The sequence below is a fragment of the Anoplolepis gracilipes genome, chromosome 12, assembly GCF_047496725.1.
Source record: "Anoplolepis gracilipes chromosome 12, ASM4749672v1, whole genome shotgun sequence".
Lineage (NCBI taxonomy): Eukaryota > Metazoa > Arthropoda > Insecta > Hymenoptera > Formicidae > Anoplolepis > Anoplolepis gracilipes.
The window spans coordinates 3,741,783-3,761,834 of record NC_132981.1 but is presented as its reverse complement, the minus strand read 5'-3'; the positions used below and the strand labels follow the sequence as shown (position 1 = coordinate 3,761,834).

Here is a 20,052-nt window from a genome sequence, read left to right as displayed (position 1 = left end):
GGTTCTGTAGTGCTTTAAAGATTTTGTAGATTAAAAATTTTATTATACTTGCAAAGTATATTATAGTTTAAATTTAAGGTTTTACTACAAAAAAATGGCTTTTTTGAAAGTCAATTTTTGAATATTATACATTTTAATGAGATGTGGATAGATTGTTGTATAATATTGACTTTAGCGACAATTTCAAAAGTGAATTCACACAATATTTTAAAAATAGATGATATGTAATATTAAGATATTAATATAATTCGATTATAATTCGGGAAACATTTTGACGCCATAATAGTACGATCAATTAATTTCTTTAAACCACTTTATTCTTATGGCTTTGATAGCGCTGATCGGTTTTTAGTTTTCTTTTAAATTTATTTTACAAGCAAAAAAATTTAAAACTTGCATATTTTGATAGCAAATTATTCAGGGAACATTTTGTTATCACGAAAAGATTAAAATTTGATCAGCGTCATCCAAGTTACAAGAGTAATGTGCAAAAAAAAATTAATTGTACTATTATGGCGTCAAAATGTTATATAATAGATAATAAAACTAGCGTTTTCAAAATAAATAATCATACATTTTTTCCAATACATACAATACAGCTTAAATTAAGAATATATTTAAACTGTAGTATATGTATTATTTGGGTGATAAAACACTTTCACAATCTACAAAATATTTAATAGAGAAAATATGTTTATGTACATATTTAGATCTGTGGATTTTCCATATTGAAGACATAGAAACGCGGAAGATAAATTGAAAATTTTCGCCTAACATACACGCGCGCGATAGATGGATAAATCAAATTTTCTACGAGAAATTTACGTTCATACTTCTGTGAGAAAGAAGTGCTTTTGCTCGGCCGCCACAAAGAAAAATGAGAGCCGTCAATCTTTTATCAACATGCAGAAAAAGGAAAATCGCTGCATCAATATATTATAGTTTTATTAATCTGTGTGAATGAGCTACTTTCATGTACAAAATAAATTATTTATCATACTCGGAATTATTTCATGGATATTCACGTATAGACATTGGTTCTTTCTTGTCCCTTTTACTTTGTCATAAAAAAAACATTTGTCCAAGACATTTTCCGTTTCATCCTCTTCCGGCTCTTCTAACAGTTCAACTAGACATTCATATATGTCACTTGAGAGTTCTTTCGACAACAGTACCATTCATTTCACCCATAATATGCACGATATTATAACTTCTGCGTGTAATTTTATGTACATATATTTTTCTCTTCTTTTATATAGTATAAAAAAATAGTTATTTTTACATTCACCTATATAAAAAAAGTATATTTTATATTAAAATAGAGAAAATTGATAAAAGAATTAATAGTTTTCGTGATATATTATTGTTGTGCTTTCTAATTGATTTTAATTAATTTTCATATTCATCTTCGTATTATCATTCATTTACAAATATTTGCACAAAAAAAGCCCTTTTTTAAAAGGTAATATATTAACTTTAATATTGAATTAAGAATACAGAACACAAGGAACAATAAAATTAATAGAATAATCATAGTCGTTTGAAGATGAGTCCACAAAGCACTTTACAAGAGAGAGCAATCACAAGACTTTGCAAGATATTAGCTCTTTATATAAGTTGTCCTTATTAATAATTTGACAGCGTACTAAGAGATGATCTCTTGAAGATGGATAAAATTAAGTTTGACTTGCTACTTCAATACGGGGATAAAACATTCGAGATTTATATTATTGCACTTTTTCCGTGTGTTTGATTGACGATCGATGATGTCGTGAAGTGAATGTTTGTGAAGTGTCGTATTTCGTAAATGGGGTTAGTAAATGTATTGATATTAAAAGAAGTGTAGTTATTTAATATTAAATTTATTAAATTGTTAAATTATATATTATTGATTGGTTAATGATGTCGAATAAACTTTATTAAGTTTTGGATGCGATAATAGATGCAAAGATGACAGAATGATAAAAATTATTTGTAATAAATAAATAAATATTTTACAAGTTTATTAAAAATATTTATGGAATTATAATAGTTATTATAGTAAAATAGTAATTTATATTTACTTAAACATGCATTTTTATCATTTTTATTTGGAAGTAGCACATAGCGCATGCTTTACCGAATTGTCAACAAATTGAATTAATATTCATAATTAATATTTATTGATCGCCAATTAGACGCACGGAAAAAGTGCAACAATATAAATTTCAAAATTCGACTTGAACACAGTTCACGGGTTTTTATTAATTTTTTTATTATGGATAAGATGATGTTAAAGTTATTATAGATGGTAAGAGTTTTTTCCTCCATCTAATAACTTTACATTATCTTATATGATAAATAATTCATTTTGTAAATGAAGGTAGCTCATTTACATAGATTAATAAAACTATAATATATTGATGCAGCAATTTTCCTTTCTATTTTTCTGCATGTTGATAAAGACTCTCATAAAGAAGTGGCGATATTGAGCTTTACTTCTCACTCACTGTCAGAATTCTTTCGCAATGAGAAGGCAAAACTCCGACGACATAACCAATTGGAGATGGACGTGAATATAATTTCGATCGATAAAAAGTGGAAATAGACCGCGTTAATTGGTGTGGGTAGTCATTACGATTGGTCGCGGAGTTCTCATTCGCGATATTTTCCGAAGCAAACGCAGAGAAACGACTGCGAAAGAAGAAATAAAAATTGCGCTAGTTCGTCTCCTCGCGTTAAACTCGAATCGTTCGTCAGAATTCGATACGATCGTCGCGCCTGTAAGGCCGAAGAGGAAAAAGCGAGAAAATCGGCGAAATGGAAACGCACGTTCGTACAACTGTCGTACAAAGCGTCGTTTGCGACATTGGTCGTAAAGTAATTTCGTGTAAAATCAGGAAAACGAGAGAAGTCGATATTAAACTAGCGATCCGCATCAAGGCAATAACAATTAAATTTATTGCCATTGCTGATGGTCGAGATATAATTTTATTTTCTTTAATAGACATGAATTTTTAAATTTTTCACTAGATTTTATATTTTTAGATATAAATTATTTTAATATTCTTGAAATTTAAATATTTTTAAAATTTAAATTAGACAACGATAGAAAGAAAGTTTTTTTGAAAATAAATGGAATAATTTTATTATTATTTTCTCAATAAATAAAAATGTTTACAATAATAATGCATATCGAGAGAAAATACCGTTTGTTTTTGTTTGAAAGATTATATTATGACCAATATTGGTATAAAATAATGATAATTATTCGCGATTATTCTACTGTTAATGAAGTATTATGATAACATATAGAAAGATGTTAGCTTAAGAACACGAATAGATCCCTTTATAATTAAATTGCATTCTATATTCCATTTTAATAATTCCTGTTATCAAAAATATTTTCTCTAATTTAAATGTTTGCAATTGAGATATCTTTATGATATATCAATAGAATATAAAGAGGATGAATTAAATCGAAATAAATGTTTTCACATCACGAGAAAAGGAAATATCTTCAAAATGTGAAAAAATAGCTAGGTAAACTCGACTGCAAAATTGATAAAAACTGTACCATGAGTAGCTCGTTCGTTTGGAAAACGGATGGAACGATGTAACTTTTGATGTCATGTTACAAAAAGTCAAAGAGGTAAAGAGGTTATATGGGAAACAAGAAAAAGAGTGTCCGCGCAAGTAAATGTATGGTGCATTATTTCGCGTTGTATTTCACACATGTATCGATTTCTCGTAAAGCTGTAAAATTTTTACAGCTTCATTATTCATATTGCGAAATAATGTTGGAATGATAAAACTAACAGAGATCTTTAACTTTATATTCGTCAGAAAATTTTATATTAGGAATTTTTAATAATTAACATTTATGGTCGAGATAATGTTGTATTGAGGTTTAATATTAGGCTCTCTTATGCGGAGATAAAATTTTATTTGCATTAACTTTATTTTCAATGTTTTATTATTTATATTAATTATTTTAAATTTATGTAAAATATTTTTATTAGTTGAAGCAATGAAATAAATTTAGATAATCCTGTTTTAAAAAACAAATTTCTTTTCTAAATCAATTAGAAAATTATAAATTTTACATTGAAGACTGATAGACATTTTTAAAATTTAGTATCAGATAATTCTAATAATTCAAAAAATTGTTATCTCAAATCTAGCACCGTGATATTAAATTGCGCGAATATCGCACGAATGTTTCGTATACATATACATATATGTTCTTTTGTTTAAAACCGAACAATATGCGCAAACTATACAAACTTTATGTAGGTATACATTGAAAGCATTTTCGTCGCAAAAATCGGTAAAATCCGGTACACTAGTACGTACCTACACACGCGTCACTTGTGCTTTTTGAGCTGGAATAAACCCATTGTTTCTGACAAAGAAGTGCTACAAATGGAATAAATTTTTACAACAATGACATATACATATACATATATATGCATATATATATATATATATATATATATATATATATATATATATGTGTGTGTGTACATGGTATCTTTGAACTCATTGTCAGTACAAAAACTGGCAATAGTGGTTTAACACATAAGAAAACAAGTTGAAAATGTCTAATAAATATATGTTAAACATTTTTTACTTGTTTTCATGTATTAAAGCCGCTATACTAGTTTGTGCACTAAGTTCAGAGACACTCTATATATCATTGTTATGTGTTATTATTTTAACACACTTTAATTGATCTCATAGAAATTACATCTGACATTCAATGAGAAGTGAGCCAGTGTTCTTTCTCTTTATCTTGACTCTTTGTTTTCTTGTTACAAGTACAATTTTACTTCATTACATCATTAACTAAATATTACGATTATATAAACAAGTTTTACTCACACTTCTATGTATATTTTTTTCGATTAATATATAATATTTTAATGTATAATATAAATATAACATAAAATATTTTATTTTTATTGTTATAAATTTATATAAATAACATTTTATTTTTATAAATTTAAAATATATTTAAAACAATATATTTATAATAATTATATAAAAAATAAAGTATAATATAAATAAAATTAAGAGAATATAAAATAAGTAGGAAAATTTATTTTTATTAGATTTTTTGAATAAAAAGGATACTTCTCTTTAATTAACAATTATTTATCGAATCTGAGTTTTATATTGTTCAGAATTAATGGTGATCGACATTGACGTCATGGCGGCAGACTAGTAGTATAGACAAAAGACCAATTTCCTGATACACCCGATTTTTAAATCGATCTCACTTTATGCGCATCGAAACGTGCCGTTTTCAATATCACGCAAACTGTGACCTATAACGCGAGAGCGATGTCGACCTGGACATGTAGGTATGGGTTTCATTGCGGTCCTCTCGGAGCAAGTCACCGTAAGCCGAAATAATGGTGCTGTGAGATCATCGTGAATCAGAGAAGCACTCGACTACCTTGCGTTTTGGGATAATCCTGCTTGTTAAACTATAGCAATCAATTCTATCGTGGTGCTGGTCGTGTTACCAATAAAGACATACATCTTTAGTTTACTACAAAGATAATATGATGCGACTGTTGTTAAATTTAAATTTACAATCGTATCTGTTTCGTATCTTGATAACATATCATGTTTTCGATATTTTGGATATTTTAAAAAATTAAAAAAAAACATATATATTTAAAAGCATAGCACCTTTTAAATTTTATCGTTAATGGGTTTTTATATCTAGCATAATTCAAATTGTAAAACGCGACAGAAAAGAAATTATCTGTATTAAAATACGCATCTATATATATTAACTTAGTTTATACTGAAAAAATAAATTGGATTTACGGACTAAATTTGCCGACAATTATCTAGTTCTACTACATTCTACAATTATTTTTATTGCACTAAAAAAATTTAGTTTTAACTTAACTATATCCTTTTTATTGCAACAAATAATTGTTGAATTTAGTGGAACTAAAATATTTATCGACAAATTTTAGTCTATACAACTAATTTTTTTCTCATTGTCAACGTAAAAACGCACATTTTCAAAGTAAACACTAATATACATTGTGATATAAAATCATGAATTTTCATAATCCACGCTATTATTATCACAAATATATTTTTCCAGAAATTTAATTAACATAATGCACTTTCATTGATTTCATTGATTATCATATTATATATTATTTACCGAAATTATATTCGACAAGTATCAATCAAAATAAATCAAATAATATACAATTAATATATAAAAGCGGCAGTATTGATTAACGATTGATATGTGTTCAATAATTAATTAATAGAAAATGTCAATGGTCACTTACTTACACACGTGCTATTATTGACGTATTATATAATGCGATATGTGATACGTTTTAACGATTTGTAAGCGTGATAAATACTACGCGATGAATATATTGATATTCCAGTAAATACCATTGATTGAAGTCCGTGTTACTCGTTAAATTATTGCATTCTACATTATTTGTAATCTACTATTAATAACGTAATATGACTATTTAAAAATTAAAAAAACATGACGAATCAAAAGTAATATTATAAAACTTTAAAAAAATATAACGTATTTAAATTTGTATTATATGTACATCTATGTCATACTATTAAAGATATTATATTATTATGATATTTAAATTTTACACAGATTCGATTATGTAAGATTTGAATTTTTAAGATTATATCTTATTAGAATTATATAAGATATGCATTTTTGAGACAGTATTTTCTCGTAAATTTAGAGGCAACCTTAACCGGAGAACACTTTTTATACGTCATGTTTTTATGTTAACTTTTAAATTTACAAGTTAAAACATCTTGCTAATTAGGTAACTCTACTTCATATTTTAAATTAAATTTTTTAAGCAGATAAGCGCTTGACAGTTACTGAAGAGAAAGTTTGGTTATCTATTTACAACTCTGGAGCACCTAATTAGTCGATATTTTTGCATTCTTATAACAATATCTGATGAGTATATGTATGTCGAATTTGCATTTCTTAATATCGGATAGCATCTTTTTCTATCTTATGTGGCCTTGTGCGCTTTGCATTTCCATTCTCTCTTTTTTATTTATAACGTAAGCACGTGTTCTCTCTCTTTCTATTTAATCTCGTTTACTTTTTCTCTTTTTCTCTCTTTTTTATTCATATTATACTTTTAGATAAAGCAATGAAGTGATATGCCTATCATCTACATATAAATGAATTTACCACATTCAGTCTTAATTATAAATTAATGAATTAGAGAGCGAGAGAGCGAGAGAGCGAAAAAGCGAGAGAGAAGGAAAGAGAGAACAAGAAGATAGCATAGAGGAGAGAGAAGAGACCATAATATTTTCGAACAAGATGGTATTATAGAGAACTTTAAGTTATAAGCAACTGTATGCGACGAAATAATAATGAAAACTGATCAATCAAATTTTCAAAAATAAATTTTTTCTGATCTTTTCTCTATTTTTTTTTCTTTTTTTAATAAGTTAGCAATGTCTTATTTTAACTATAAGAACTTGGATCTATTTACATTTTTAAAATACGCGATATTTTATAAGCTTTGCTTTTAACAATTAAAAATTTCACAATTTTGCTAACTTTTCATATGTTTATAAATATATATTTTTATAATACAACATAGAAAAAGGATTCAAAATTATGTTAATTAATTTCAAAAGCACTACATGTAGCTTTAATTTTATTACATTCTTAATTCTGTTTCTGTAAGTTTACTTCAAAAAATTTTTTTAACATTACAAAGGGGACTTTGTGCAATTTTCTCGTTTACGTAGATCGCAATCCTATATTAAATGATCGCGAGATAATTATACTTGGTGGAAAAATCACTTAATCCATGAAATATATATCAAACGACGAACTCTCTCATCGTGCGACACAGCTCTATCGTAGTAATATACCGGTAATTTATTATTATAGAGAAGCGGAAGATTCATTGATAGTAAATTCCGTCAATGGAAGAGATGCTCGCGTATAGAACACGACTATCCCGCCGCCGATAAAACCCCTTGACAGTGGCGGCCGAAAGCAGTCCGACGCCGGCCGTCGTTGCGAACGGATATGTCGTCGTCGCTGTTCTCCGCTGTAATCGTCTTCCGTTTTTCAGGAAGACAAATGCTCGAATCGCGAGCAAACGCGCGATCGTCGCGCACGTAAATTTTCCGAGCGATCCTTCGACATTGTTTACTTGACACGTCTCTTTAACGCGACGATAATGACATTAATTACAACGTGACCCGGGGTTAAGGACGATAGACAGTGAACGTGATGAAAAACACGTGATTTTTGATTATCTGTCGCTAAGTTTAGAGTATGATGTTTGAAAAAGACGATAGTTCGGAATCTTACGCGATGCGTGCGTACGATTCACGTGTGATTTGACAGCTACTGTGACTACTTCTCTCTTCGAACATCTTTGAACTATTGACGATTCTCTAAACGCGCGATCGAGATCGACAACGCGAGTTGTATATAATGTGACAAGAACTGTATCCTTATTTTTTGAACGAAAGATAGAACTGCGGTTCTGTTAAAATTCAAGTAAATAATAAATAACAATCGGAAATGTCGTCATAGTTCTCAAGACAGTTCACGCTCTCTATTTTATTATTTATTTTCATACTTTCTTATCGTAACTTTACGAGTGATAAACTGAAGGCTTTTCACTGACCTGCGTACTGCACTGAAAGTGTGCGACGATCGTTTATCTCGAGTGCGTTTATATATTTCGCGTAGCGTGTTACACAACATTTGCGGTGACAGTCACCGCGCGAGAAAAGATAGCGATCGATATACGTACAATAAATATATCGATTCTCTCCGCGATCGACCGCGTGGGATCGCATTGCCAGCACGGATTAGATTAAGCATCTGTTCGTATTGAATGTCTACAAAGATACAAGGATACTGTAATTGGAGCTGTAAAACTTTACGCTAATTCTCTGAGAGTGCAGAATCACACTGTGAGTACTTGCGAATAATAGTGGTGTCCATTTGTTCGACGACGATCGTCGATAGAATTTTTCGAGCGATTTCACTGAAAAATCCTCAGGGGACTGACTAGGTGGATCTGAAATTCGTTTGCAAATGTGTTTCTGAGGGAATCAATTTAGCGACATTATTGGCAAAGCGGGAATTGACGGTAATGTCAGGCCATTGTCGTTGGCCATTGAGAGACCCTCGTAGCGAGATGCACTGGAGGAGTTTGGAGAAGCTGCACTAATTAATTGCGATCTTGGTCCAGTCGTCTCGTAAAGATCGCAGACCCACCGGCGCCGCCGCCGAGAGGCAAGTTCGAATTTTCATTGGTTTCGTTAGAGTGCGTTCTCAAGTAATATGCGGCTGCATCTGAGAGGAAAACGGTGTAACGGGAAATCGTTTTCTCGAGAGTCTATGGAAATGGAAGAGCTGGCTTAGTTGATCGGGACGTATTTCTCATCGCAAGACAGATATGACGCTATAAAACTTTTTAAGGGAGGATTTAGTTACGTATTTGTATCTTTGCAATCTGAATTTATAGGACAAAAAAATGAATATAATCTGGAATTATCTATCTGGCTTTTCTTATATTGTTAGGAGTTTTAGATATTGAGTTAATAAATGGATAATGACATTTTGTTTCACAAAATTTGTGTTTCAACTAACTATTAATAACGATTATTTAGTAGTGACAATTAAAAAATTATGATTAACAAGAACGCCAAATAAATATGATACTTTTTCTATATAATACGCGATGAAACGCTAACTTTTCTCTTTAGGTCTTTATCATAAATTGTCTCAACTTTGTGATGAATATGAATATTTTATATTTACTTTTTACATTTCTATTAAAAGAGAAATATAATCTCGAAACAGATTATTTCAGAATATATATATATTTAAACTTATATATATTATATTTAAGATATATAATTATATATAAGACTATTTCAGAGTAAATATTTATTAAATACAAAAAGCGAGTAATTATTAAGATTAAGCTGCTCGGGAAGTGATTGTCGGATGTTCATAGAGTCTCCCTGAGTTGATTGGCCTCTTTATTGACGACATAATCGAATGAATTACGCGACCATGGTGAGTTAGCGTTTACAACAGTACAATGTATTGATTTCCACAACTTTGATGGCTTAAACTTAACTCAATATCTTTTACTAACGAATTATTCATTGAGAATTCATGAGAGAATTATTCATTGAGAGAATTACAAGTTACAAAATTACATTGAATAATAATCAAATATTACAAAGTTAGGACAATTATGTTTCTTTAAAATTTGATTAAGAAAATTATATTAACTTCAGATTGTTTTAAAAACTCGGGACTTTTAAATTACAATATACTAATTACTGTTTACCTGAATAATAATCTATCCATGCGAAAAAATAATATACAAATTAGTCAAGAAAATTGTCAAGGTTGTAAATTAAAACACTTTATCCGCGTGTTGAGTTTTATTATTTATCTAAGCTCTTTGATTTATTATCTTTTTAAAAGAATATATATAATTTACTCTTTATCTCTAATTTACATATCGAACATAATAAATATTTTATACTACTCTATGCTTATTTTTTTGGATAAAAATTAAAAATTGCTTCAATTTCACGCAATTTCTAATAATTTTTTATGGACGGCATCTTTTGCTTCTGAATCACCGCTTACGATCGACAGTAATTCCAGCAGCCTCCCTCTCGATGCATCGCAATGAAATTACTGTCTGCCAGTGCTTGAGGTCGATCACCTCTTTATCTCGATATCAACCGATTTAGAAACTCTTGCAAAACGTTAAAACATTGAACAGCTGTAAGGACGTAGAATTTCGAATTCTGTTTTTACTTCTCTTTTGCATACACAAGGTATCTTATTCTGATAATAACGAATTATCATTGTTTACATTTTATTTAAAATGTGGATGTCTATAATTTGAATTAAAACGTAAATTATAATCTTCACTTTTTATATATAATCTATGGTATTAAGATAATTTTATTAATATGAATGTGAGAAGCTAATGATAATTTTCTTCAAATGTTCTTCTTCAAAGATTCTTTATGTTGTTTAACAAAACTAATTTAGCGTATGATTGAATATGCGTAAAAATTGTAAGATATTTTATCACATCTCTCTTTCTCTCTCTCTCTCTCTCTCTCTCTCTCTCTCTCGCTATTACAGCGATGACGTCACCTTTTCGTCAATGCTGCTTCCTATCACAAAGATTGAAAAAAAACAGTAGGAAAGGTTCGTTTCTGCTACACCCACGCAGCTTCGTATTGCTGTCGCAGGTTTTTTATGAGCACTCGTTATTACACCATATTTTTTGGAAACCGTCGTGTCTATTTGCGCACGCTAATAAATACTTTAATTTACGTGACGATAAATTGAAATAGTTGTCGCAATATCCCTGACCTAAAGTAACATTTGCGATCAGTCATGTATTCAACTTAGCACAGGCGGAAATATGATTTTATTTTGGCACTGAGAAAGCTGGCGCGTTTCTTCCACAATTTATTTCCGAAAACAACAACAGAGAGATATTTTATTTAGATCAAAAGATCTGACTATTTCAGGATCGCTTATCGTTCTTTCGCGATTCGAGAGAGCGTGCGCGCGCAAAACTTTACGGGATCTTGATTTCTGTAGGCTTGTAATAACCGTCTAATTTAAAAATTCCTTCGTTTTATACGAGAGACATCAATATATTATTCTAAAAACAAGACGACGTATAGATATGCCATGCCTGAAAATATTCTTAACCATCTTAACCGGTATTTGTACGGCTAAGAAGTGCTCATGTTTATTTATATATGTCATTAAATAAGGTTCGCTACAGATTTCTGATAAGAATTGACTCATAGTTTTTTTTTATTTGTCCCTGACAAGTCGATATTTAACATAATTATGTTATAGCGCGAAGTCCAAGTGTGTCTCGATCGTAAGAGACACATTCGCAAATTCGACGCGCTCAGCTGTAGATAATTGTCTCGCGCTCTTGTGATGCCGTACCGAAAGGGTTAATGATCGGGATCTTAAAGCGCAACGGATGCGCCTGCATTTCCGTTTTGCATGCCATTGTCGCAGGGAAAACAATGGACGACATTCCCGAGTGCTAGTTCTATCTCTCTCTCTCTCTCCCTCTCTTTCTCTCTCTCTCTCTCTCTCTCTCTCTCTCTCTTTCGTTTCTCTCTTACACGTCAGTTCTGTATTTTCCTCTCTGGGTGCCTAGTGCGATATCTAAGAGATCGCTCGTCTGGAAACCACCCTTTCCGAACCCACTCGTCCGCGACAATACGACGATCTAATGAACGGAATAATCCGCGCGAGAAAGTATTTTATTAGAGGCCATTATTGAATATTTAAAAATCATTTTTAATAGATTATTTTTAAAATCAGTTTTGGCGAGTTAAAAATTCGCGTATTGCATAAAAATAAAAAAAAACTTATACAATTTTTATGAAAAATAAGTCATAATAAAAAAATTCTTTTTAATGTTTTTTAATATCAAATTTTTTTTGTAAATTTATATTTGAAGTAAAAGCTAGTAATGTAAAAACATTCTTATTAATCATTTGTGATTATTTTAAATGTTTTCAACAGGCAAAATTATAGGTATACAAAATTATAGGTATACAAATATAATATTTTGATATTTGCATATTATTTATTACTACGTGACACTTATCATCTGTCTCGTCAAAAATGTTTAGTATTTAAAATTATTTTATAACTATAAATCTATGAAATCCGAAGAAATATTCAATGCACAATATAGAATCGCAAGCTTTAGTAAGTCAGTATTAGGGAATGGCTGAATGGAGAATCGGCAAAGCAACGACAAAGCTTCGTTAATAAAAGGATCTGCTATATCCTCTGCCGCAGTAGATCTCACAAAGCCCGGTGATATCATTAAATCGATCGTTGGATAATGTCATTGGTCTTCTTTCCCATTTCGTACCTTTATACTAAATAGCGAAGCGGGTCTTTCTATGCTCGCAATAAAAAAGTATAGTAGAGGATTTCTTCGAAAAACGTGCGTTTGCACACTTCTTTTATATTTTAAGCAACAAAGATTTCAGTGCTCCGTATTTTCAACGATAAAGTATGCTCGCGCATACCATTGACTTGAAAAGATATTTTTAGAAACCATTTGCGAAATATGTGATGTTAATTCGGTGCATTAATTCATTCAGGTATTTCTGATACTTTTACGTTCGCCATTTTGACAAATCCATTTGTATAATTGTATGTAGGAGAAATTTGATTTTACTTTAATAAGCGTACGTGAATATCCTACATGATATTTCACTGTTATTTGATCTCGTTCAGTAATTATTAATTAAAGCGTATTAGAAGTAAGTTTAAAACAAGAACGTTCAAATAGGAATGAGCGAAAAGAGTCAAATTTTTTGCCGACTCAAATCCTCCAGAATAGTTTCTTACAGATATAACTAATTATATAAATCATCATCAATATCAAGATTAAATATATAAATATTAGATTAATTTTTTAATATAAGATATTGTAGAGACACAATATGACTGAATATATAATTTAATTAATTTCAATCTTTTAATTATGAAAACACAGATATTTTTAATTACGGCTACGTGAGTTTGTATGTATCTTTCAAATTGCATGTGCAGATTCAGATCATTAACGCGACTATGCATTCTCAATACTTAACAGCTGACTCTGCCAGAAACTTGGATATTATGTTCTGACAATATTATGTCAAGACTATTTATTATTTATGTCGATTGTAAAGTAGTAATAAGTAGCCTGTCATTCTTTTTCAAAGATGCGATCCATTCAACAGCAATAATGTTGAATTAGTCGATTAAAATTTTTGACATGCAATTTGCACAATTTATTAACGTTATTAACGTATCGATGATTCAATCCATTGCTATACATTTTCTCTCTGCCAATAGTAATGTAACATACGTAGTTGCAACAACGAAATTGCACTATTGTAATCGTAGGATAAAGTGCGTACGAGAATAAGAACAAGTTAGGCAGAAAAACGTGCTTGCAATAGATTATTCGCAGACGATACACTTCGCTCGTTTTACGAAAAGAAGCACAGACTCGAGGTTTTTACTCAATAAATCATGTTACGATGGTGAAGGCTTTATAGTGTACGAATATCCACGACTATGCGAGGTTGTCATGAATGACGGATGTAGCATGTCAATGATTTTTATCGCGACACGTGTGATGTCGATAACTTACATGCGCGTTGAAAAAAAGATAGGAGATACGTCAAAGATGCGTAATGCGTATATGGACGTATCGAACGTTTGACATTTTGCGAAAGATTTATTAAAATTTAGTTAGCTCACTGATAGTTGAATAAAATTTTATTCTTTATTTTATTTCAAATATGTGTAAATACACATTTTTAAAAAATAGAATCTTAAATTGCCGATCTATCGAGATATATAAAATCACGCAAATACTAGAAATTATGGAAATAGACTAATCGAATTTTTGCTAAAATTGATTTTATTAATTTATCAAAGACACTAGACAATAATACAAAAAAATATGCTATATATATAGTAATAATTCTATATATATTGTTTATGTTATTAATGAGATAAACAATAATTACGCTTAAAACTGCATTCCGCAAGTTTTATTAGGCACATTAACTAACTATGTTGTAGCATAATTTTGCTGCTGGCAGAAAATATGCGTAAAGAAGATAAAATAGAATTTGTAATGAAACGATTCACACACATAAACACACACACACACACACACACACACACACACCTTTTGCTAGCTGTATCACAAAGTCTCGTGATTTTTAATCATCTGATGCAGTCGTTTTCCTCTCCGGGAAATGAATGTAAGTGTAATTACTGCACGCCGAATTACACTCACGGTTTCCGTCAAGCCGGCTCTCATTTATCGTTTCTTCATGTTCGTCTTTCAAATGAGAATTTTCAGAAAACAGTTTCACGAGATAAGACTTTGAGAAATATCTTTTTTGGAGGAGCAACTTTTGAATTTCGCAATTTTTTTTTTTATTAGAGACTGTATATATAAATAATAAAATAAGCATATGAGATTAAAGTCATTTAAAACTTCACAGCAACAAAGAAACGTTTCTTCTGTTTATTTGCAAAAATGTATTAACGAGTGATCCGTGTTATCTCTATATCTCTAGCTTGTACTCGTATATATATCTTGGAAGAAATTTTTCCAGCGCGAAAAATTGGTATCGATCAAAGGATGAAAGGGGGTGGGGGATAAACGTTACGTAAGCGAAAGGTACCATAATTTGGCCGAATTCAATGGATACGTCAGCCAATTCACTAGATTACTAGCCTAATCCAACCGAGTGGAACGCGCTGATATACAGCAGCGGTGCGTTTTTTGTAGAAGCCAGAAGTATTGATTTACCTGGTCAGTCGTTAAGAGATAAGCCCGCTTACGTATCGCTTACTACACAATTCTTAAATAGACTCCGCAAAAATAAACTTCAATTAACGAGCGTCTCGTATACAGTTTGTATTTAACTTGATTAGGATTGCATCGAGAATAATGTTTAGTCGGTGGTTGCGCATCGGGAATAATACAGCTTTATTGTTTTAATCAGCTTGATTCTATTAAGCAAAAGCTCAGTTTACAAATAGAAAATATCTAGATAATTAAAATTGAAAAAACAATAGAAATTAAGTAGAGATCAACTGTAAGATAGATAATAATTTTTGTATGTCTTTTTTTTAAATTACATATTTTTGATGTAATTTTATATTGTGCTAATTAACATTTGCAAACATGTTCATATTACGATTTCAGTGCAGAATATTTGCAAATATTACGTGAGATATTAATATTATTACGCATTTTGTTTGTACTTTAAAACTGTTGAATGTTAAAAATTTTTTTATCTTTATTTAAATATTCATGTAGAAAAAGTGCATTAAAATATCACCATTTTGAACAGTCATCTGCTTTTAGGTTAAACACGTGCATACTGCAGAGTTGTACTTTTTGCGTCGAATATAATAATATGCAAGCACCGCATAATTAGATGTTCTCTTTGCCAAGAAATCTCACAAAATTAAATATTATCCCGTGCGTGCGCGGTCGCGAAAATAACCATAAATAAACCCTTTTGCGAAAGCTCCGAGTTAATTAAATTTGAGGATGGTGTTGTTCGCATTAATTATCGGTGTGAAAGGAAGCTTTTGAGAACGACACACGTCACTCGAGCTGTTCTACGCTCGTGAACTAAAATTCGATAGCCTTATGGTATGATACGCCCTACCGCGAAATTTATAAAGCTGAACTCCTATAAAGTGTGTGTATGTGTGCAAGTTGTTATTAATTAAAATATAAACCAGAATAAATTTAAGGGTAATGGAGTTAATATCAGCTTTTGGTGCACGCTATATAATATATCAAGTATACTTATATATCATAATATATTTTTCCGTAGGGGGTTGATTCTCATGATAAATATTATTTTGATTCTTTACTCGGTTCTTCAATTAAATATATATAGGATAATTATTTAACTAAGATTTAACAATAAATATTTAAAAGAAAGCATAAAATTGTATTTTATCTTTAAAATCTTTCTTAAATTGTTTGCACATTTAATCTTACAACTAATATAACAACAGCTATATTATAAACATAACAATTGATTTTTAATCGTTGCTATAATAATCGTCATTATAGTTGTCATTTTAAATTTTGAAAAGCAAATTTATTTTTTATAAAAAACAATCGAATTTAATTTTAAGATTCTCATTTAAAGGAAAAAAGGGGAAATATTTAGACAGTGAAGTAGCTAATCGAGAAGGAGAGAGTTACTGACAATAAGACGTGTACTGTAAATACGTACAACATGTGCATCAGTGTAGCAGTGTTCAAAAACTCGTATTAGTCTTGTCATAGTTGTCATTATTCAATATTATATGCTTTTTATAATAGTTTGTCTAAAATATTTTGTTAGATTATGAAAAAACAATACTACATTTTTATTATTAAATACAGTTGCCCTCTGTTTAATAATTATAACTTTGTGCTTTATTATAACTAAAAATAAAACTAACTTTATTGTATACATAATATCTGACAACAGAAAATTTGCTTCGTTATGTCACGGTACAATCCAATTAAGCAATGTGCACATACATTCGTACATTGCATGTTATCAGTAATAATATTTAGTGAAAAGACAACGTCATTCTCTTCTAATGCTTTTGTCACATATCAGCTATAAAGTAAATTTTTTAATTCAATTTTTTAATTAAACTGCAACTGTTCCTATATATTTATATAGCTTTTATAGTCTTAAAATATAAAATCCATATGTATAAGGATTATTTTCATTTTTATTTATAAACAAACGGATTCTTGCCAATGAGCTAACAAAAAAAGAATTACCTTCATTAAATTCTTTAACGTTTAGTTATTTTACTCAGGATTAACTTCTAATAAAAGAGGATAAGCGTAACGCATAAAAATATAATGAACAAAATAATTTACCAGCCATTTAATTTCATTGTAAATCTAAAATGACATCTAGTTGGCTGCTTTCATCATTTAAATTTGTGTTTTTTTTGTCTAAGTTCGGGCTACGCATATGATGATGTAGATTATCGTTTTGTTCTCGGATGTGTTATGTACATGAGACGAGAGTCGCACGTACACACGTACTCTTATTTCCTCTTTCGCTTCTCTCTCCCGGTTTAGTCCACAGCATCCAAACAAGTGCTGCGGATTATATACATCCATTTTCACACGAACGTGAAAACACTAAGAACACGTTGCTACGCTAATCTCCGAACAACCGCGTGTATGTATATACACGGTTCTATTTTACTCTCGTGAATTTATACCGGACAATAAATCGCGAATGAAGTTTACGACCAATATGTGTCTTTGACTTCCTCCTCTAGTAAATAAAAATATTTTTTGAAATTTTAAATTGATTTTTACGATCCTTTTTTAAAAGTTAACGATGATCATAATAAAGATTAAAAATTGACGAATTATTATGAAAAATTGAATTATTATAAAAAATTGTCGAATATATTATAAAACTTATATCAAATATATTATACATTTTACATTAAATATGCAACGTTTAAAACCAGTTTTTAAAGGAAATTTCATTTTATCGTAATTTTTCAAACTTTTTTAAAAATCTTTTTTAAATATATAGTTTTTATAAAAAAAGACTTAATGAGTAATATTTTGGAATATATTAATTTAGAGAGAGAGAGAGAGAGAGAGAGAGAGAGAGAGAGAGAAAGGGAGGTAAAAAATAAAAGATTCAACGAAACATTTTACACGCGTAAAATGTTTTACTTTTGAGAGTGTAAACTAATTTGGTAAGAAAATAACATAGATAATCGATCGTGTCTGATCGTGATAATATTTTTTATTTATTTATCCGTAATATTATAGAAGAAAAAATCTATATACTTGTTCGGGAAGCATCTCTACCCGAGTAATCGATTTTCTTTCATCGCCGGGACGAGATCGGGAATCACTCTCGTACGACGAGAGTTACGCGGGCACCGATGACGAGCTTAATTGGATTTAATCTCGATTTAAGCATCTGCCTCGAGCAAACACGCCAACGTTCAGTCCAACAATAGAATCGCTTTTGGCGTCGTGTATGTACACGTGCCAGTCATTTTCAGGCGTCGGCGACATATCCCGCGAAAAGAATCTGTTCTAAGACGACCCGCGAGGACAATGCGCGATTTCTGGGACGAGTTTTTGAATATAATTATTTCGACAAATTTTTGAGAATGAAATAAATTATTACGTATACTTTTTATAGGATAAAAAAGTCTGATGTTAAAATGTTACATTAAAAAAGGTTCTCGTATACACCAATGTAATAATATTAATCAGCGATAAATTGTTCAAATATTGGCAAACCAATTATTCTTTTCCTCGTGAAATTTAATCAATTAAATGTGTACAAGTTAAATTATATTTACATGTTTAATATAAATTGGTCGAGAATCAATGATGTATGAAATTATAAAGCCAATATCGCGCGAAGAAATATTGTGTTAGTTCTGCCATGAATAATTCAATTCGCATTTATCATAGGACGCAATTTGACTTGCAACAACGCGTTTGAAATTACATGATATTTCTTCGATCTCTCGAACGAATTCGCGATGGCTGAACGATTCGGCCGTCGTTAAATTTAATTCTTTGGGGATCGTTAAGAGCAGCGGGAGTTTAAACTCGCTCCTAACGTTTCCTTAATTTTGCGGCCGCGCTGTTACGCTCGATTGCGCTTGAAATCCGAAACTTTTTCCTCTCACGTCGGAAAAATGAAATTCTTACGGAGAAGTAAGTCCCGGCAAATTGCCGGGAACAAAAGTTTAAAGGTCTCGATTTGTCTTCCAGCGTGCGAGAATATTTTCCCCCGTGTTGAATTAGTTCGTGAAACATTAATTGAGTATGCCGTTGGCATTCGCGCGCGTTTACTGTAGGGATCGCGCGTTTTAATGTGTAATTCTTCCTCGTCTGCAACTTCTTGAAACTCTACGTTTAATCCTAGACAATCGCTTAATCTTAATTCTTTAGTCACTTGTTCTTTTTTTTTTTTTTTTTTTTTTTTTTTTTTGCAAATTCTTTTACTTCTTCTTTTTAACTAACTTATAACGAAACTTTCAGGTAATTTAGCTATTTTTCCGTCATCTCATGTAATTCTTTAATAATCATATTGTTATTCGATTCCGATTCAATAATAATCTTATCATTGTGTAAGATATCGAGATTCGATTTAATATGCATCATGTAAACAATGTATGTATGCGTGCACTGATAATGACGCAAAAAACTGCGATTATTAAAAGCGAATGAGTTCATAGAGCGAAATGACAATTCGAAAATGCGTAAAAAATGCCGCCGAGCGCATGGAGGGTGACTCGCGATTGCGATCAGCGGCAGACTCGACCTCTCACGAAAACATCGTCTGAATTTCGGATCGCGTGATATCGCGGCATGACTATCGCGGGAGAACAAAGCGAAAGCTGCCAAGATAGGCCGT

The 20,052-nt window shown here is 30.5% G+C and overlaps 1 protein-coding gene across 9 annotated transcripts in view; it reads left to right on the top strand.

The window, feature by feature from the left end:
* Oamb (Octopamine receptor in mushroom bodies) overlaps window positions 1-20,052 on the top strand; it is a 117,937-nt gene that overhangs the window by 4,358 nt on the left and 93,527 nt on the right. For 5 of the 9 annotated variants that reach the window (XM_072903860.1, XM_072903859.1, XM_072903858.1 and 2 more), the window contains exon 1: window positions 8,048-9,292. The exons of 2 other annotated variants lie outside the window; for them this stretch is intronic. The gene's annotated coding sequence lies outside the window, so the exon portion shown is untranslated. Of the gene's footprint in view, window positions 1-8,047; window positions 9,293-20,052 lie in introns of those variants that run through there. 2 more of the 9 variants (XM_072903852.1, XM_072903850.1) reach the window with 2 other exon arrangements.